Raw genomic sequence first — 18,537 nt, 5'->3', positions numbered from 1 at the left:
GTGTGTGTGGGGGGGGTATTGTGTGTATAACTATGTGTAGAAGCCAGAGATCAATGTTAAGTGTCTTAAAAAGGGCTGGAGAAATGGCTCAGGATAAGAGCACTGCCTGCTTTTCCAGAGGTCCTGAGTTCAATTCCCAGTAACCACATGGTGGCTCACAACCATCTATAATGAGATCTCTCTAGCCTTCAGGAGGTATACATGTAGGCAGAACACTGTATACATAATAAATAAATAAATAAATAAATCTTTTTAAAAGTGTCTTAAAAAGACCAAAACAAGTATTTATTTTATGTGTATGTTTGAGTGTATGTATGAACATCATGAGTTTGCAGTGACAGTGGAGGTCAGAAGAGGACATTGGATCCCCTGGAACTATACCCGGGTCCTCTGCAAGACCAGTAAGTGTAAGTCAGTAAGACACTGAGCTATCTCTTCAGCCCAATATTGAGTGTCTTTTCTTGATCGTTGTCCACCTTTGTTTTTTTGAGACCAGGCTGGTTGGCCAATGAGCTTCAGAGAGTTTGTGTCTTTGCTTTACCTCCCAAGTGCTGTTTTTATAGGCATTGTAAACAAACAGCCCCTCTCAGGGAAATCCAACCTTAAAAGTCACTAAACTTGGCTGGGGTGTAGCTTCATATTAGAGCACTTGTCCAAATAGCATGAGACCCTGGGTTGTATGCCTAAAACTTCGGGAAAAAGAGTAGAGATAAAAATAAATGACAGGCAGTGGTGGCACACACCTTTAATCTGAGCCAGCACTCAGAAGGCAGAGGCAGGCAGATCTCTGTGAGTTCAAAGCCAGCCTGGTCTACAGGGTGAGTTCCAGAGAAACCCTGTCTCAAGCAAACAAACAAACAAACAAACAAACAAAACAAAACAAAACAAGCCAAATCAAACCAATCCAAAAAAACCTCAAACTCCCCAAACCCCCAAGTAAACATTTTAAAATAATGCAGCCTTGAAAGTATCATTAATCATATCATTCTGAGACACCCATTCATTTTCTCAGTCTGTGTTTCTCTTTCCTGTGGTGTGTTAGATCAAACTCAAAGCCTTGGCACAGTATGTAAGAGCCCTACTGCTGAGCTGTACCCTGAGTCCTCTTTTTTTCCTCTTTGAGACAATGTCTCACTAAGATACTCAGGGTAGCCTAGACTAGAAAGAACTAGAAAAGTAATGGCATAAGTACAAAGGAATTTTGAGCAACAGGTCCCAGTTTACCTAGTGCCTGAGGGCCATGTAAAGCCTGCAGATATTTTAAAGCAGTGTGCTTAACATCTGGTTACAGTGATCTTTCGGTTTCCTGATAGGCCAGGCACCTTCTGATCTTGGAGTCAGTTTCCTGCCGTTTGCTTTACCTGAAATACTTCCCTGTTCTTTGTCCAGCTTACCCTTTCTTGGGGGAAACCTCTGATCTACATGACTGAGATCATCCTTAACTCTATCTCTTTTCATAGCACTCTGTACTTTAGAATTAATTGCAATTGTGTCTAGTTATCTTCTTCCTTTTTGGTGCTAGGGATGAAACTCAGAGCATAAGAAAAACATTTTTTCTGTTGTTTTATTTGAGACAGGGTTTCTCTGGCTAACAGCCCTGGCCTTCCTGTAACTCCCTCTGTAGACCAGGCTGGCCTCAAATTCAGAGATCCTCCTGCCTCTGCCTCCGGAGTGCTGGGATTCAAGGCGTGTGCCAACACTGCCTGGCTATCATTCATTCATTCATTCTTTCTTTTTTTGGTTTTTGGAGACAGGGTTTCTCTTTGTAGCTCTGGAGCCTATCCTGGCACTCCCTCTGGAGACCAGGCTGGCCTCGAACTCACAGAGATCCACCTGCCTCTGCCTCCCTAGTGCTGGGATTAAAGGTGTGCGCCACCAACACCCAGCTCATTTTTTCTTTTTTTGTTGTTTTCATTATTTCTTAAATAGTGCACTATGATGAATATTTTTATAGAATTTGAATTCTATTAAATTTTTCTTTTTTGTGTAGGTGTTCATGTGTATGTAGGTGTATGCATGTGTGTTGGTGTGTGGAAGCCAGAGAGGTCCACCTTGGGCTTTGTGTGTGTCTGTGTGAGTGTGTGTGTGTGAGAGAGAGAGAAGGGGGAGTCTCCTTGGCTTGTAGCTCACTGATTAGTCTAGGCTGGCTAGCCACTGAACTCTAGAGTTCTGCATGTCTCTGCCTCTCCAGTGAAGGAATTACAAGCATGCCACCATGCTTTAGCTTTTCCTCTTAGGTTCTGGGAATTGAACTCAAGTCCCCTTGACAAGCACTTTACTAAATGAACTGTTTCCCAAGTCCTGGTGTTAAGTTGTATAAGTAGCCTACTTATGTAGTAAGTTACAGTTGATTAAAAAATATACAGGAAACTGGTATAGTTCATATAGTTTATTTGGAATGCCACTTTGAAGTGTGAATAAATTTTGATGCCTATGGAAGTTTCTGGAACTAACCTCCTACAGCTGCCCCTTACAATGACTTTATTTTCAGCTGAGGGCCCTCAGCTTTGCCATCCCCTCCTCATAGACTTCTCCCTGTTGCCAGACAATCAAGACTTGAAACAGAAATATATATGTCTTTTGTATTTTTCTTGACTTCTAGGAAAACCCCCAGACACTCAAAGATATATATGTTTTTAAGACTGGGTCTTGATATGTAGCCTTTGCTGTTCTTGAACTCATGGTTTTCCTGCCTCAGTCTCTTGAGTTCTGTGTGCTGAGATTACAGAGGTCTACCACTGCACTTCACTCAAAGATAATTCTTGAATGAATGAATGAATGAATGAACAAATGATAGACCCAAGGGAAAAATGCAATGGTAAATTCTGCCATCTTGTGGCTGTTAGTCTTCAGTGTTGCCATTTCATTGCATTCCCCCCCCCCCCTCCCAGGGTTGAAATTTAAAAAGTGACACACGGACAGATAAAAGCTACTGCGATGAGGTAGAGTTGGGAATGTTTCTTTTGATTTTGCTCAGTACAGCCAAAGCCTGGTTACTGATAATAGCTTAAAAGGGAAACCAGAGATGATAGGAAAGCAGAAACCGAAGTAGGATGGATGGCAGTGGACTGAATATAGACCTGGGGAAACCGGGTTAGAACGCCTGCTTTAAATGCATCGAATGAGAACATGACCAGTCTGCCACTCTGATCAGATGATCAACGTAGTTATTTAAGGGCATTTATTGATAACCCTTCAGTAGCAGTCATTGGATGAAGAGAATGGCTGCATTTGAGTTAATGGTCCTAGAATTCCACTTTTCATTTTGTTGAGCCACCTGGTGTAAACCGTACGACCTGATCTCATCTTAGTTTGCTTGTCAGTGAAAGTCCCACTCAGTCTGCTGTCAGAGCTCTTTATGAGCCTGGAGGCACGAAGGTTCCTAAAAAAGTTTTGACAAAGTGGCACACACATTTGCCATTTCCATAAACGAAAAGCAATGTTTAGAGCTGCCATTTGTATGGCACCCAAGTGCCTTCAGGCCTGTGATCTATTTTTAGAGTCATAGCAATCCTAGGCGGTAGGAAGACAGCTGTATGGCCCTCAGTTTTCAGATAAAGCCCAGAGGTTCCTTTTGAGAGTCAACACACATATATCGAGTACCTGCTTCATGCCAGGCATATTAATAGTTGATTTTGCATGCTAGAGAAGTTCATTGTCTAAGATCACTTGGCTCAGAAATGGTGGTCTGTGCTACAACCGAGGCCATCTGACTAAGAAGCCGATTGATCACACATGAATGTCTTTACATGGCTTAATGCCTCTTCTAGGGAGATTTGCACTTTATTGTTTTTTTTCTTCTATGGAATGAAACATTTTGTTCCCTGTGAAAGGTATTTAAGGTCTCAGGAGTAGGCACACCCAAAAGCACTTGGTGCGGCCTGCAAGACTGTACTCGAGGCTGTGGTTCTGAGTCTGAGTTGTCCATTAATATCACCTGGGGACTTAGGGAAACATTGCCTACACTCTGGTCCCACAGCAAAACAATTAAATAAGAGATTCTGGGAATGTTGTCTAGGGAAAGATTCTTTTAAAGCTAATTTAATGTGCGATCAGGCCTGAGAACCATACCGTAGCTCTAGCAGAAAGGTCAGTGTCCTAACAATCGAAGAGGCCATCCAGCTTTTCTCAGAGATGGATGCTGGCAAATAGCAGGAGCATTCATCCAGGAAGAGGGGAGAACCACAGAGAAAGAAATGCCTTCAGAATGTCACGTGTTGAATCTGATTTAGTAGTATAGGTAAGAGGAGCGGTGCTAGATATGGGGAAATCACGGATGCTAAAGGAGAACCAGGAAAGAGGACCCAGCTTTCACTCCAAGTTGGAGAAGAGAGGAATGGCAGACAGTTCACGATTCATAGGCACTCGCATGCCTCTATTCATCCATTGACTCATTAAATCATAAAGCAGTTACTGAGCAACTATTGTGCAGCAAACACTATTCAGGGTACTTGGACTATATACTATGTACAGATTTAACACTCAGGAATCATACATTTAAGTCGTGAGACTAGGGGAATGGCTCTTTCCATGGTGTTTCAGTGACCTTGAAAAGTTCCTTCTAGGCTCACAGCCAAGGTTCAACCACAATCTGCTCATGTCTTGGAGAAATACCCTTCGATTCTCTGGGAAACATGACACAATAAGCAACACCATGGAAGCTATTATAAAGCCATTTATCATCCATGTTTCCATCTTATGGGATGCTCACAAGAGGCAGTTCTCATCTGCCTCCCTGGCTGCACTGAGGCATAGAGCTCCCCCCCATCGTATATGCAGCCCTTTCTGTCTAGCTGCAATATAAACTGCTTGACTGTAGCTTGGAGTTGGCTATTCTACAGAAAAAGAATGCACTGCTCATGTCATCTGTTATTGGGCCTCTCTAATTCAACGTTATCCTATGGGACCAAGGATGCCATGCTGATTTTGTGTTTGCTACTTGTGCAATGCACAGTATCTATTTGGGCTAATTGTCTTCTTCCTGGTTAAGGGACATGTGCTATGCTAACCTAACAGCTGCTAATGAACCATTGCTTAGGCACTACTTGTTTATTTGATATTGGACACAGGCAACCAGACAGGAAAATCAAATTTATTACAAAGTGTGATAAATAGAGGGAACCCTAAAGTGTCACCTCTATGTGGGCCCAGAAATCACCTAGCCATTTAGGAGAATAGGTGGGCTCACAGAAGAAATACAGTTGATGTAGAAAGAAGGAGAAAAATACAAAACCACTATTAGGCATCACCATAATTGGTATAGCAAGATTGATAAAAATCAGTGGAGGTCTGGGGCACAGCTTAATTTCCACCTGGTGGAAAGCCAGGCATGGTGCCATGGTCCTGTAATTCTGGCATTTATTGATCTGGAAAGATGGCTCAGCTCTTGGTTTCCAGCTCCAAACTGTCAATAACTCTGTCAAGGATTCTGATGCCCTCTTCTGGCCTCCACAGGCACTGCATGCATGTGTGCACCGACAAACACATAGGAGAAACACTCATACACATAAAAATGGATTAATTAAGAAAAGGAAAACTAGGAGAAACCCAACCTTCTTTGCTTGAGTGGTAATGTGTGGGATAGGTAATAAGGGCAGTTGGAGCAGGCCACCATTGGACCTTTTCCTGAACTTCACTTCCTAGTTCAAAAATACTATGTCTGGAACATTGAAAAGTCAGCAGAAGATTATGTTGGTATATTGTCCAGTAGAGCAAGAACTATTGCAGTAGGAAAAGCCAAGTAGATACCTCAGAAATTCCTCTACCCACCAAGATAGCAACAGGTAAGTAAATGCAACTGAAATACAGCATATCTCAGAGAATTGTATACATATCCTCACATATGTGTACAATGCAGTCCCTGTTGGAAACCTATTTAATTCAGTAGTGTAGCCCCTGAAAAATATAGGTGAATCACAGCTGGTGACAAAAATACTATCTTCATGAAATGATATATTATTGGTTATGCCTACTTTGTCTAATGTATTTTTTATCAACACAGCTATATGCATGTGGTTATTGTTGAAATAAATGTGTAATTTTCCATACCTATTAGAAGGAAGAGTAAGGAGATTTTCTCTCAGTTTATGGGAGCATTTTTAGAAGATGGCCATTGCTATCAGCCATCTTTTTTTCAGCCATCTTTTATTTTTTTATTTTTTAAAGATTTTTAAATTTATTATGTATACGACATTCTGCTTCCATGTATATCTGCACACCAGAAGAGGCCACCAGATCTCATAACGGATGGTTGTGAGACACCATGTGATTGCTGGGAATTGAACTCAGGACCTCTGGAAGAGCAGTCAGTGCTCTTAACCTCTGTGCCATCTCTCCAGCCCCTCATCCATCTTTTAAATAAAAAAAAATGTGTCTTGGTATTTTTCCTGCATGTATGTCTATACACAGTGTGTATGCCTGTTATCTTTGGCCAGAAGAGGTCATTGGATCCCCTGAGACTGGAGCTACAGATGGTTGTGAGCTGTCATGTGGTTGTTGGGAACTGAACCCAGATCTTCTAGAAGAACAGCCAGTGCTGCTCCTAACTGCTGAGCAATCTCTCCAGCTCCAGTAGGGTTGCCTTTGCTAAAGAGAATTGCCCCTGCCTGACCTCAACAAGGGGGAGCTCATGGACCCAAGACTGACACCTGGAAAACCAGCAAAGGACTGATCCAGACCCCATGAATGTGGGTGTCAGTGAGGAGGCCTGGGAAATCTATGGGATCTCTGGTAGTAGATCAGTATTTATTTCTAGTATACGAATGGACTTTGGGAGCCCACTCCACATAGAGGGATATTCTCTCAATCTAGACACACGGGGGAGGGTTTGGGCCCTGCCCCAAATGATAAGACAGACTTTGAAGATCCCCCCATGGAAGGCCTTGCCTCCCTGGGGAGCAGAAAGGGGATGGGATAGGGAGTTAGTTGGGGGCAGGGGAAGAGGGGAGGGAGAGGGAACTGGGATTGACATGTAAAACAATTTTGTTTCTAACTCAAATAAAAAAAGAGAAAGAAAAAAGAAAACGGCTGCTGCAGACCATGGTCGGTGATGTCACCAGAAACCACGTGGAAGTTCCTGATCTGTGCTTCTGCCGACCGTAAAGGGCAGGGAAGCCACTTTTGCATTGGTATCAATGACTGTAGGCTCACAGTTGAGAAAAGGGACATAGAAGGTTTCTGGGACAAACCCTACCCCACAAAAGATAACAGCCTCAACAGAAGGGCATCAAAGAGAACTCTTGTTTAAATTTATTTTTATTTTATTGGTGTTTTGCTTGTATGTATGTCTGTGTGAAGGTGTTGGATCCTGAAGTTACAGACAGTTGTGAGCTGCCATGTTGGTGCTGGGAATTGAACCTGGTTCCCCTGGAAGAACAGTCAGTGCCCTTAACTGCTGAGCCAACTCTCCAGACCCCAAAGTGAACTCTTAGAAATTGTACTAGGGCTGCTGAAGCGTGGCTCTCCACAATTGATGGCTTCTGGCAGGTATACTGGTGGCAAAAGCTCAGTTTTCTTTAGGGAGTTGGCCACTGGGAGTTTGACCATGCCCCAGACTCGATTTTTTCCCTTCTTCTTTTTGGGTAGGGGTTTGTCACAAGGAGGAGACAGACCTGGGGGGACTGGAAAGTGAGTGTGATTGCGGTGCATGATATGAAATTCCCAAGTAATCAATAAAAGTGCTATGTTGGAAAAGAAAATTGCCTCACTCAATGCCATGCCTCATTCCCCCCCCCCGGGGGGGGGTCCATATCCAATCAATGACTAATCAATGCAGGACGATAAAAGCCCGGCCCACTGAAGCTAATCCAAGACAGTCATTTAGAGTCTCCCACTGGGGTTAGCTGAAGCTATTATTGTGACTGACTCATAGCTTAGCTTCTCCCCCTGTTCAGTCTTCTTTCCTTCATTGCCTTTCTGCAAGTGTCCGTTCCAAATGCAGCCCTTAACACACATCCTGAAAATGGTCTTCATCTCAGAGCTAAGTTCCCGTGGAGCCCATACTCTGCAGGAGTGCTTTGAGGAAGTGGTTCTGTGATGGCAGTTTGGACCTGGATCTTTCCCTGCTTGCCCTACATTTAGGATCTCATTACTGGCAGTAGATGGTGCATGAGTATTCTCTGACATGGGTAGTAGGAGAGTTCAGACTTTCAGTGGTGGAAAGGAATGATAATTAGCTAGAGGGATATATCAGTCTTTGAGGAGTGCAGTGAGAATAGTGATCCTTTCTTATCCCTTTGTTTCTTTTTCTCTCCCTTTCTCCCCCCCACCTCCAGCTCTATCTTGTACAAGCAAGATATCACCACACTATCTTCCTTTCATTCTCTCCAACCCCATGTCTCCATGTTCTCTCTCTTTCACACTCTATTTCCTTCCTTCCTTCCTTCCTTCCTTCCTTCCTTCCTTGGTTCCTTTTTCTTTTTTTTTTGTAAACATCCCACTATGTTGTCCTGAACTTCTAGATTAGGTAATTTCTCTGCCTTAGACTTACGAGTATCTGAGACTAGGTGTGTATCACTGGAACTGGCATCAGAATAGTAATTTGAAAAGTAATATTAGTGGGTGTCTCTTCTAATAGAAATACAAAAAGGTTAGTGATCTAATTTGTCTTAGCTAATATGGAAACTACCCACAGAAGAGGACAGATACAGGGTCCGTGGTGTAAGGACCAGGCAAGGGACGATTAAAGGAGGGAACAAGTGACATAAGAAACTAGGTGAGAGACCATGAAGGACCAGAAGCCAGAGGATGTGATTTGGGAAAGGGAGAGTGGAATGCATTGAGGGTAAGACAAAAAATGCAAAATAGTGTGGCTCTATATGTACTATGTTCAAACCATGGAGAAGGAGAAGAACAATGAAATGCAAAGGTGAAGGAGAGTCTCTTCTGGGAGAGGCCGTGGGGGTTCTACCCATCCTGCTATGCGTCCTGTCCTGGTCTCTTCTACGATCGTGGGAGTGTATGCACCTATATGGGCCTGTGTATACTTTCCAGTCCCTTTCTCCCCTCGCTCCATTCCTCACCATACATTTGTTGCTACCATCCAGCTGTCACTCTGCCCATCTTTATCAGAGGAAGATAAAGGATGGGTGGATTGCTGGGTGGTGGCGGCACACACCTTTAATCCCAGCACTCGGGAGGCAGAGGCAGGCTGATCTCTCTGAGTTTGAGGCCAGCCTGGTCTACAAGAGCTAGTTCCAGGACAGCCTCCAAAGCCACTGAGAAACCCTGTCTTGAAAAACCAACCAACCAACCAACCAACCAACCAACCAACCAAACAAACAAACAAAACCAAAAAGCCAAGGAACATGATAGATTTAATCATGAGAGTAAGACTTGTCTGTTTTCTGAGGTCAGGGATCTTGTTGGAAAAGAATAGTACCTTGACCCTTGGGGTATGGACTTCAAGGCCTGAAAACCCCAAACTCATAAATGTTTCTGAACCATCTTCGTTTGTGGAGGTGATCCTGTGCCCCTCTAAAGAGCTAGCAAGTTCCATTTTCCTAGGACAATGTAAAGAAGGCCAGCCTCGTACAAGACACCCTACTGTTCTCCCGAAAGTAGGTCAACAACGGGACAAAGTCACATTGTAGTGCAATTGAGAACATGGTATGCTAGCAAAAACAGAAAAAGGAGAAAACACTGATAAAACTGCAATTTCTTGTCAACATGTATCATATTAGCATCTGGGAAACAGGCATGGACAAGCAATTTGATACTCCTGAATTATGGAGCCTAACGCCCTAGTAAGGACCTGGAAGATGTACAAGCACATTGCTAAGATGGAGCCCAGAAGCTTGGAAAATGTTTGCCAGAACTGCTATGGCTGACAGTGAACTAGAAGGACAAGGAGGTGGACTGTTTCAGTAGACATGAGGTGTCAGATACTCAATGGAGGCTAATGCTGCATGGAAAGATTGTGGGGACATACCGTTCACCACACCATGAGGAATGTACTAGTAAGAGGGCCTACATCATTTAGGAGTTCAGTGTGGAGGTTCTCTTCAGGCCATTGTGGATATAGGAGCAAGCAACAAGGTGTATGTATAGCTGGTGTATTAGCTTTCTGTAGAGGAACAGAACCAGTAGAATGGATAGATACTAAAAGGAGGATTCATTAGTCTAACTTACACAATATAGGTTAGGCAGCCCAATAATGGCCATTTGAATTGTGGCAAGGTGGATATTCAAATTGCATGCTCATTCCATGAGGCTGGATGCCCCAGCAGTCCCCATATGGTACCGAGGGCCTGGAGGATTCACTGGTCTTCAGTCCACATTGGAAGGCTGAAGGAGGTGGCTTTAGACACCATCAAAGGATGGCAGTAGCAACTGTGGGATAGACGAACTCACCAGCGAGAAGTGAAGCTTGCTAGTTAAGCAGCACCGTTTTTCCCTGAGACCTCTTTCTATCTGGGCCACTATAGGAAGGTGCTATCTGCTCAGTGGACAGGGGTGGGTGGGGAAGGGCCAGGGGGTGGTTTCTCCTCACAGTTAATCATTCCTGGAACTATTTCACAGACCTGCCTAAAGGTCTTTGCTGATTACAGAGCCAATTAAGTTGACAATCAAGATGAACTGTCACAAGTAGCAAAAGGGATGATGGGGAAACCACATTAACTGAGTGGACTGCTCAGTAGACAGAGTCTAGGTGGGTACAAAAGCGGTGATGAGAAGATGAGTGAGAATGGCAGGCAAGGAGCCTGAGCGAGAGGGAGACGGAGGTGGTTAAGAGAATGCAGCAGTGGGCCGGAGACAGACATAGCTCAGCAGTTAAGAGCTCTTGCGGAGGACTGGGGCTTGGTTCTCAGTACCCACATGGTGGCTCACAACCTTGTTTAATCCCAGTTCAAAGGCATCAGATGCCTCTTTCAGCCTCCAAAGGCTCGTGTGTGTGTGTGTGTGTGTGTGGTGCCCATGCATGCACTCAGGCACACATTCAAACACCACAAAAGTAAGAACATAAATATTAAAAAATAAAAGAGCCTGGGCATTGTAGTGTAAACCTTTAATCCCAGCACTTGGGGGTTGGAGGTATGCAAATCTCTGTGAGTTCAAGGGCAGCCTGGTCTACAGCGTGAATTCCAGGACAGTCAGAACTATGTGAGAGAGATCCTATCTAAAATAAAAGAAAAAGAGAACATGGCATCACTAGGGGGAAATATATATGAGCAGATTTTTTCTTGAGTTTCAACATGAACCTGTTTTCAACCTGAAACTCATGGACTAAATGGCAGTGGAGTAGGGTGTTCTAGGTCCCATGCAGGGTGGGGTTGGGGGTAGGGTGGGGGATGGACTATAAAGTAGCATCAAAAGGACACATAGTAATGATTCTTTCTGTGCTTTCTCCAAGGGACTCACGACCCCTTTGCTTTGGGCAACTATATGCCAGAGAAAGTGAAGTACCCACACTTTTGAGAACTGGTGGACTAACTGGCATAGAGGTATGGTTGCCTTTTCCTGAAGGCATTTTCCAGACACAACTATGAACATTAGTTTTATGGAAAATGACTATATTCCAGGAAACTAATTGCCTAAAATAAATCATGAAAGAGCCCATGAATTATGGAGCTACACAGAGATAGTAATGGAAGAGTTTCAGATTAGGGAAATGGAAGGCTGAATAATGAGTGCAGAAATGAATTAGTGCCAATAGCGAGATAAGCTTGCAGGCAGTGGTTAGAGTTAAAAAGCATTTAGGAGTGTTTTTGCTGGAGGAGCAGCAGAATATTGAGTTATATAGAACTAAGTGGCAAAACCAGGTTGCAGTGTTTTGCTAAATTAGCGTACTTGAAGATATCAGGGCAGGTTTTTAAACAAGGATTTTTAAAAGCAGACTATTGGAAATTATAATAAAATGGCTACATTCAAAAGGCAGACCCAGGAATAAACCATTAACAAATTCAAAGGCCTAAGAAAAAATTTTTAGAACTCATTTTCTGTAGAACACTGTTCCTTCTTAAGCTTTTTGTACTTTGATCATCATTTCTTTGTATTTTATTGCCAGGATCAAGGAGACTAAACATTGGCAAGAGATTGGGTCATGCTCTGTGGCTAGATAAACTGTGACTCAGGACTTCCAAACAAAGGTTGGGGGCTTGGGAAATGTGCCTTGGCTATAGTATCACTTGGCCTACTTTTTAAAAAGTGTGTGGATAGTTATAACAATATGAATTTTGTGATTGTTTCTTTTCTATGTCTCTATGGTATGCTGCCTTTTGTCTACTTTATTATTATTTAATACTTATTTTTCTTGAGTTTTATTTATTTGCTTTTTGAGATAGGTCTGCCTAGCCCTGGACATAGTCTCTTGATTCAGTTTCCCAAGTACTAGAATTACAGGGGTATACCAATATGCCTATCCTAGCTTTTTTAAATTAAAAACATTTATTCACTTTTATTTTATGTGTATGGATATTTTGCCTCAAACCAATAAGTGCTGGGATTCTAGATATATGTCACCATGCCTGGATGAGATTCTACTTTTACTCCTGTTATAGTACTGAGTCAAGTCTACTACAATTAGGACAAAGCAAAATAGTGATATGGGTCATCTCTAGTCTGTAAACATGATTCATTTGGCTAACCTCATACACATTAAAAGTAGTTGCCAAGTTTTCAAAATCAGGGAGGGGCAGTTAGTTGTACAACAGAGTCTGGTACATAGAGCCACAATTTCCTTGTAGCAACAGCTAGGTGAAACTGATCAGTGGATGCCATTATTACCAACTTGACATTGGATTTGAAAGTCACTTACTATTTTTCGTGGACCTAGTATTTCTGTTCTTAAAAAAAAGTGAATAATTTTTCTATGAGAAGTGAGGACTGAGAGTGTAGGTCAGTGTAGAGTGCTAGCTTGGAATGCTCAAGGCCTCGTGTTGCATCTGCATGAAGGCAAAACAAAACAACAATTACAGGACATAGAAACCAAAAGGGAAAATTTGCTGGAGCATGCTGGGGCAGAGATGGGGAGGCTGCTTTCCATTTCAAGAATTGAAGGATATAGGTGTGTTGAAGAAAATGTAAGGTTAGGCATGGAGGCTTGCTTAGAATGGTTGAGATGGCAAAGTGAGAAAGATGATGTTGCCAGGTCATTTCTCTTACTGTTGCCAAACCCAAGTTAATTACTGGCCAATTGAAAAAGTCAATTATTTGAGGGAAAGTTTTTTCTTTTGGGGGGGGGGAGGGAGGTGTTTCGAAGTGAGGTTTTCTGTGTAACAGTTCTGGCTCTCCCAGAACTCACTTTATAGATGACACTGGCCTTGAACTCACTGAGATCTGCCTGCCTCTGCCTCCCAAGTGCTGGGATTAAATATGTGCACCACCACCACCTGGTGAGGTAAAGCTATTATACAGTGAAGAAAAACATTTACTTGGAAATGAGCCAAACCAAAAACATGGAAGCTACTACTAACAGAATAAGTTGCTTCTGGTTGCAGGCACAGGACCTAGTAGTGCATTTTTTTAGGGAGTGGGGGATGTCAGTGCTAAGGTATTTACAAATTATGGCACTGTTATCTGTACATCACCAGATGTCCTGGGTTCTGCAAACCTAAAAAGAAGTTACTGATTAGAAGTCATGACTCATGTCTTTTTAATCCCTTTTCCCAGGAATAGCTAACTCTACAGTTAATCATTAAGATACAAAAGGCATCTTTTACTGGGGAGCACGGAAGATAGCAGAAAGGCAACTCTTATGAAAGAAGATAGTGAATTGCAACTTTGGAAGAACAATTTTAACCCCTTAGGAGGCTTCAGTCTGAAGTGTGTCTTCAGCAAAGCCAGTGGGGAACAAAGGACATAATGTTTAGGTGTATAGATTCAAATATCAGTGACATTTTACCATTTGGGAAATACTTTTTTAATATCTGTAATAAAACTTCTATTCTGACAAGAGGAGTGGGGTGTAGCTCAGACTTCTCTCAAACTCACTGTGAGACTGAGGATGACTTTAAACTCTCTTATTTTATTTATTTGTTTGTTTATTTTTCCCAGATTTTTTAAATTTGAATTAGAAACAAGATTGTTTTACATGACAATTCCAGTTCCCTTCTCTCTCCCGTCCTTCCCTACCCACCCCAACTAAAACCCAACCTATAACTTGTCCTTTCTGCTCCCCAGGAAGGGTGAGGCCTTCCATAGGCTGTCATCACAGTCTATTGTATCCTTTGGGATAGGGTCTAGGCCCACCCCCGTGTGTCTTGGCTCAGGGAGTATCCCTCTATGTGGAATGGGCTTCCAAAGTCTACACCTATGCTAGGGATAAGTACTGAACAGGAGGCCCCATAGATTTCTGAGGTTTCCTCACTGAAACCCATGTTCCTGGGGGTCTGGATCAGTCCCATGCTGGTATCCCAGCTATCAGTCTGGGGAACAAGAGCTCCCCGATGTTCAGGTCAGCTGTTTCTATGGGTTTCACCAGCCTGGTCTGGACCACTTTGCTCTTCACTCGTCCTTCTCTGCATCTGGATTCCAGTTCAGTTCAGTGACTAGTTGTGGGTGTCTGCTTCTACTTCCACCAGCTGCTGGATGCAGGCTATTGGGTAACATTATAAGCCAGTCATCAATCTCATTGTCAGGGGAGGGCATTTAAGGTAGCCTCCCCTCTGTTGCTTAGATTGTTAGCTGGTGTCATCTTTGTAGATCTCCAGATATTTCCCTAGTGCCTGATTTCTCTGTAAATCTAAAATGTCTCCCTCTATTATGATATCTTCATTCTTGTTATCATCTATTCTTCCCCTGACTCAACCTTTCTGCTCCCTCATGTCCTCTGCATCCCTCCTCTTCTCCCCTTCTCATTCTCCTAGCTCCCTCTCCCCTCTTCCCATGCTCCCAATTTGCCCAGGGTATTTCAAGGGTACTTCCCAATTTGCTCCCCTTTTCCAGGGGACCATGTATGTCTCTCTTAGGGTCCTTCTTGTTTCCTAGCTTCTCTGGCAGTGTAGATTGTAGGCTGGTAATCCTTTACTCTATGTCTAAAATCCACATATGAGTGAGTACATATCATGTTTGTCTTTTTGTGACTGGGTTACCTAGCTCAGAATGGTTTCTTCTAGTTCCATCCATTTGCCTGCAAATTTCAAGATTCCATTGTTTTTTTTTTTTTTTCTCCGCTGAGTAGTACTCCATTGTGTAAATGTACCACATTTTCTCTATCCATTCTTCTGTTGAGGGGCATCTAGGCTGCTTCCAGTTTCTGGCTATTACAAATAGTGCTGCTATGAACACTGTTGAACAGATGTCCTTGTTGTACGAATGTGCATTTTTTGGGTATATGCCTAGGAGTGGAATTGCTGGATCTTGTGGCAGACTGATTCCCATTTTCTTGAGGAGTCGCCATACTGATTTCCAAAGTGGCTGTACAAGTTGGCACTCCCACCAGCAGTGGAGAAGTGTTCCCCTTTCTCCACATCCTCTCCAGCATAAACTGTCATTGGTATTTTTGATTTTAGCCATTCTGACAGGAGTAAGATGGTATCTCAGAGTTGTTTTGATTTTCATTTCCCTGATGGCTAAGGATGTTGAGCACTTTCTTATGTGTCTTTTAGCCATTTTAGATTCCTCTATTGAGAACTGTCTATTTATTTCTGTACCCCACTTTTTAATTGGATTGTTTGGTGTTTTGGAGACTAGCTTCTTGAGTTCTTTGTATATTTTGGAAATCAGCCCTCTATCAGATATGGGGTTGGTGAATATCTTTTCCCAGTCTGTGGGCTGCCATTTTGTCTTGCTGACTGTGTCCTTTGCCTTACAGAAGCTTCTCAGTTTCAGGAGGTCCCATTTATTAATTGTTGATCTCAGTGTCTGTGCTACTGGTGTTATGTTTAGGAAGCAGTCTCCTGTACCAATTAATTCAAAGGTATTTCCCACTTTATCTTCTAATAGGTTCAGTGTGACTGGGTTTGTATTGAGGTCTTTGATCCATTTTGACTTAAGTTTTGTGCAGGGCGAAAGGCTTGGGTCTATCTGTAGTCTTCTACATGTTTGCATCCAGTTATGCCAGCACCATTTGTTGAAGATGTTCTCTTTGTTCCAGTTTATATATTTGGATTGTTTGTCAAAAAATCAGGTGTTCGTAGGTGTTTTCAACTCTATTCCATTGGTCTCCCTGTCTATTTTTGTGACAATACCAAGCTGTTTTCAGAACTATGGCTCTATAATAGAGCTTGAAGTCAGGGATGTTAATGCCTCCAGAAGTTCCTTTATTGTACAGGGTTGTTTTGGCTATCCTGGGGTCTTTTGTTTCTCCATATAAAGTTGAGAATTGTTCTTTTAAGGTCTGTGAAGAACTGTGTTGGGATTTTGATGGGGATTGCATTGAATCTGTAGATTGCTTTTTGGCAAGATTGCCATTTTTACTATGTTGATTGTCTTTTTTTGAGACAGGGTCTCACTATGTAGTCCTGACTGTCCTGGGACTCACTATGTAGACTAGGCTGGCCTTGAACTCCAAGAGATCTGCCGTCTCATACTCTGAAGTGCTGGGATTAAAGATGTGTGCCACCATATCCAGTGACTTTAAACTCTTGTTTGCTTGTTTTTTGAGACGAAGTTTCTCTGTGTAGCCCTGGATGCCCTGGAACTCACTCTGTAGACCAGGCTGGCCTCAAATTTAGACATCCACCTACCTCTGCCTTCTGAGTGCTGGGATTAAAGGCGTGTACTACCACTGCCTGGTGATTTTAAACTTCTTTTAGTGCCATTAAAAAATTATTCTTCTTTTGTATATTACATCTGGACCACAGTTTCTCTCTCCCTCCTCTCCTTCCAGTCCTTCCCCCATGCCTCCCCTCCCCCCAGATCCACTTCTCCCCTGTTTCCCTTCAGAAAGAGGCAGGTCTCTCAGGGATATCAACCATGGTATATCAAGTTGCAGTAAAAACTAGTTCTATTGCCTCATATTAAGGCAACCCACTAAGAGGAAAAGGGTCCCAAAAGCTTGCAAATGAGTCAGATATATCCCCCACTCCTACTGTTAGGAGTCCCACAAAAACACCAAGCTACACAACCAAAACATATATACAGAGGGCTTACGTCACACCCACACAGGCACCCAGATTGTATGTTCCAGTCTCGGTGATCCCCTATGAGCCATTCTTAGTTGATTCTGTGGACTTTGAACTTTTGATCCTTTTGCTACCATCTCCTAGATACTGGGAGCATAGCAATGTGCTACCAAGTCCACCTCAACCTTAGGTATTTCATACGTGCATTACATCTATATGAATATAAAAATAAGTTTAAAATGTCTGGAAAAATCAGTGACTTTCAAAACATAAGAGCAAGCGAAGGTAGTGTGTTTATTTAGAGTTTCCCATGGCTGCATTGCTAGGCATTTTATGGGGAGTGGGCCATTCCCCAGGCACACTTGCATTGCTTATCTATACACCTGTTGGAAGATTGCAGGTAGAGGATCAGAAATTCAAAGCCACTGCCAGCTACCCAGCAATTTGAAGGCCAGCCTGGGCTACAGACCCTGTCTCCTGTCTGCCTCTCTACCCACAAAATAAGATTGTTATGAAGGAAAATAAGAAGGTGATAGAAAACAAGGAAATAACAGTTAAACTGGGGCCTAAAGAGTAAGTACACATTATTCAAACAAAGAGCTGGGAAGAGAGCTTAGTAGCAAAAAAGAATAGTTTATGCAAAGTCAGTCCCCATATCTAGAGATTCAATCAACTACAGATTAAAAAATATTAGGAAAAATTGCATCTGTACTGAATAAGTACAGACTTCTTTTTTCTTGTCATCATTGCCTAAATAGTACTTTACAACAATAATTGGCATAGTCTTTACACTATTTTGGTTATTATAAATAATCTGGGGATGATTTAAAGTCTACAGGAGGATGAACACAGGTTGTGTGAAAAAGACCACATTATTTCATGTGATATCTGAGAGGAGTCCTGGAACCCATCATTATTCTCTTTCTCCTGTTAGCAGGCATGTCTGTCCCACTGCCATGCCACTTGGTTGTTGAAATGCCCTGATGGCTCTTCCAGTGTTCATAGCTTCTACTTCTACTATTGTCCACAGTTTCTAATATGGGTCATGACTGGACTCAAATTGTATATTGCTTTTATATGCATGAAGCATGTCTGGAGGGATAAATAAAGAATTGATATCATTGGGTAATCAGTATTTAATCTTCTGTATCTTTTGATATTGCTTTAAATACCACAGACCAGGTAGGTTACATTTATTTTCTTACAGTTCTAGAGGGTAGAAATCCCAAGTGGAGGTATTGATGTGATTGGTTTCTTCTGAGATGGCTTTTCTCAGGTTAGACATGCCCAGCTTCTCCTTGTGTACTCACATGGCCTTTCTTCCATGCATTTAGATTCCTTGTATTTCTTCTGTGTACATCTGTTGTATACATGTGTGCTCGTGTGTGTACAAGTGAATGTGCCCATGCTTGCACTTGGAGGTAGACAGTTGTTGGGTGTCTTTCTCTGGCAATCTCCATCTTACTGTTTTTTCTAAGGTTTACTTCTTTATTTAAATTTATGCATACATATTTGTGACTGTGAGAATTTATGT

The sequence above is a fragment of the Cricetulus griseus genome, chromosome X (genome assembly GCF_003668045.3).
Source record: "Cricetulus griseus strain 17A/GY chromosome X, alternate assembly CriGri-PICRH-1.0, whole genome shotgun sequence".
Classification (NCBI taxonomy): Eukaryota; Metazoa; Chordata; class Mammalia; order Rodentia; family Cricetidae; genus Cricetulus; species Cricetulus griseus.
Note: the sequence above shows the minus strand (reverse complement) of the source record.